A 3,543-nucleotide genomic window follows, 5' to 3' on the forward strand; every position below is an offset into this window, starting at 1 on the left:
CTTGGGAGGGTGGAGGGACAGCGCAGGAGGGGAAGACCCTCTATGAGATGGATTGATTCGGTGACTGGGGTAATCGGGATGGGTGTGTCAGGGGCAGTGCGGTTGGCGCAGGATAGAGCAGGGTTTAGAGCTGTTGTGCATAGGGTCGCTATGAGTCGCAAATGACTCAATGGCACATAACAACAACCACCTTTGTTTCTGAGGATTTTTGGTGTGTGTGGAGGTAAATCCATTTTGTGTAGTAATCTGTACTAAAGAATGCAGTCTTTGCTGTTCATCAATACGTACTCCCAAGTTTGTATTGTTTATAAATACACGTAGAACTTGTTGGATGCCATGAAATAGATGCCAACTCATTCTACACTGGGGGGACTTAATAAGACTAACATGAGGGTTTTTCTTGTCTGTAATTTTTTTTTTTTTGTTTCTAACATAAAACTTCAGTTCTTGTCTGTAATTTTTATGGAAGCAGACCACCAAGTCTTTCTCCTGCAGAGCTACACAATGGATTTGAACTACCAACCTTCCATTTAGCAGTCAGGCTTTACTCTGTTGTGCCCTATGGATTCCTTCTATATATAATAAATGTATAAACACCAACTGTGAAGATGAAATTCCAAAATCAAGATAATGGAGGGGAGATACTGGGATTAGATAGAATTATGGGGATGGCAGAGTCAGGGAACCTCTATCTGTATATTGTACCTGCTTTCTTAAACTGGATAGTAAGTTCACAGATAGGTATGCTGTTAATCATGCGTATTATTGTACTTCATTTTATTGTTAAATACGTTCTCATTTCAAATTAACAAAAAGCAGATGTGTTTGTCTTTTGCTGCTGCGACACTTCCATCGGCGGTGGTTGATGAGAACAGGCAGCTTGTTCTCCAGCCTCCCAAAGCAAACACAGTGAGGGGCCATTGTCAGGACCTCGGGCGGAGGGTGTCGGGGCCGCCGAGGGCGCCAGGGCTGCGGAGCGACATTTGCGGGAGAGCCGACGTGCGTATCCTGCCTGTTCAGCTCATGGAGCCTTTCTTTTGTGTTTTTCTGAACCACTTCTGAGTGAACTTGGGCAGTAACCAGAGCTGCTTTTTCTCTTTTCTAATATCTCAGCTGAAATGCTGACGTCCATTGCAGGCGTCATGGATTTTTAATGTGGTGACAATTAGAAGGCTGCTTGGTCTCCTCCTTTCACTGGACTGCTGTGACCCTTGTTAACCACTATCATGGTCCTCAAACCAGATTCCTTGTTCTGCCTCTTGAGTTCTCACTGCACTTAAGGCAGTTGCTGAGCGTGTTTGAGACGGAAACATTTCAGAATTTCATCTCAGTTATTAAACAACCTGGCGATTTAAGGAGGGGGTGCTGCGTTGATTTCTCAGAAGGAATTCAGTGAATCTGATTGACGTGATTGAACCAGGCCCTTCCTTGCTCGGAGTGCTCCTCTTAAGAGCATGTCCAGTGATACTTGTTAGGTGGGGCTATGAAGGTGGTCTTGTGGCAGGACCCTCCTAACCAAACCCACTGTCATGAAGTTGATTCTGACTGGCAGCAGCCCTGGAGGTGGGTGCATTTACAAATGTGATATATTACTGTGAGGTGTCATCGAGTCAAGTGTGAAATCCTGTGCACAGCAGATCTGAGCTCTGCCTTGTCCTGTGCCGTCCTCATCATCTCCAACACACTTGAGCCCATTGCCGCGGTCACTGTGTCAGCCCATCTCATGGCGGGTCCTCCTCTCTTTCACTGACCAAACAACATGCCCCAAGTATGTGAGTCAAGACTTGGCCATCTTTGCCTCTAAGGAGCACTCTTGGATACACTTATTTATATATGTGTGTGGGTGTATGTATGTATATATGTGTATAAATGTGTATACACACACACACACACACACTTTTTCCAAGACATTTATTTTTTGGTCTTTTGGCAGTCCATGGGCTATTCAGAACAAACATACTGTGTTTGAAAATACTGCAGTAGCGGTACAGATAATGATGAGAAAAGAATCTTTGCCAAAAAAGGGAAACGCTTACTGAGAAAGATATATTACTGATCTAATCCTTTCAAGATCTGATTTTGATAAATGTTAATTTAGTAAGTAGACTCTTAATGTGGACCTCTCCACAAACCAGTGAATGTTTTTCTGTGCACTGCAGGAAAGGAAGAATTGAACTGAGGCGTTTGAAGTATTTCTCTTTAAAAGTGATTAACATCACATTGGTCGGTGCATCTCTTCTCCCATGCCTAATTTCAAGTTGTAGGGAGGTACAGTATTTCTCTTTAGAATCTGGCGAGGGCTGGGAACCTGGATGTCCGTGATCATGGGTCTTGGCTGTCTTGGGGGTCACATGACCTGGTAGAGTTTACAGCGTCAACTTTTGGTTCTGTGTGACTATTGACTAGAGAGGAAGCGAGAACTGTGGCAGAGAGACCAGCTGAGAGACTTCCATGTTGCAAGAGAGGATGACAGATAAAGAGTGATGAGAAGGTGTAAGATTTGTAATATATTGTAAAGGTGTCACTTGCTGGTTGCTTGCATCTGGGGTGCTGGAGAGAAAATCTAGTGTGAGTAGATGCATTTAGCTAGAAATAAGGCACTGAGGAAATGATGAGATTGGGGCAGAAGATCACGGGTTTACTTTTAGGTAGGTTTCGACTGGACACAGTTATGAGATAACACTTGGAGATATCAGCAGATACACACTTTAACGTCTTTGTTTCGGGGGGATTTGGGCTGTAGCTATCAGTTTTGGAGTTGTTGTTTGAAAGAAAGTATTAAAGCCATAAGAGTTGATTACATCTGGGAAGAATAAGCACATATCCATAAGAACAGAACCCACATACTGATGCGTGGAGTCCTACATGGTGGATGCTTCCAGTACGATGAGGTCAGAACCCACACAGCCTGCGGAGAGCAGCAGACGTGGGGTAGAGGAATCCAGAGCTTGTGAGGTCCTGCAAGTCAAGGAAAGAAGAGGCTTGAAGGCGGCATCAGAGTCATTACTCATGGAGCATATGTGTTTACATCCGCTCAGCACCACAGTCCTGGAAAGCACAGCTATTACCTCCTTCTTCTGTATCAGAAAGAGTTCAGGGAGGAGGTACTTATTCACAGATATCTCTCATGTGTCCGCTGTAGTTCTAACCATAGAAGAGGCTCATAATGGAGCTAGTTCATAGGTAGTGAAGCCAGACTTCGCATGTCAACCCCTCTGAGCCAGCACTGCACATTTTCAATGAGAGATGGTCCATGAAAGGAACTCTGATGACGTAGTTTGTAGGGAATTGTACGGAAAACCCAAACAGATGGTGTATGAAAGGGCATTTTACAAATTATGCCCATAGACCTGGTCTTTAGACAAAATTAAAGAAGACCACGATTAGTTATACATTAGAACACATAGTTGTTGTTTTCTGTGGTTTTGGGTTTTTTTTTTTTTACAACCTACTTCATTTGGCCTTCCACAGTTGATTTATCAGAATTTTTCTCTTTGTTCTTAATAACCACTTTTTAAAATTATTATTAAATTTTATTAGTTT

The 3,543-nt window shown here is 43.2% G+C and overlaps 1 protein-coding gene across 1 annotated transcript in view; it reads left to right on the plus strand.

The window, feature by feature from the left end:
• ASAP1 (ArfGAP with SH3 domain, ankyrin repeat and PH domain 1) overlaps positions 1-3,543 on the plus strand; it is a 270,638-nt gene that overhangs the window by 148,853 nt on the left and 118,242 nt on the right. The gene's annotated exons all lie outside the window — the stretch shown is intronic.

This window comes from Elephantulus edwardii, unplaced genomic scaffold, assembly GCF_000299155.1.
Source record: "Elephantulus edwardii isolate Elephantulus edwardi_28Jun2011 unplaced genomic scaffold, EleEdw1.0 scaffold00003, whole genome shotgun sequence".
NCBI lineage: Eukaryota > Metazoa > Chordata > Mammalia > Macroscelidea > Macroscelididae > Elephantulus > Elephantulus edwardii.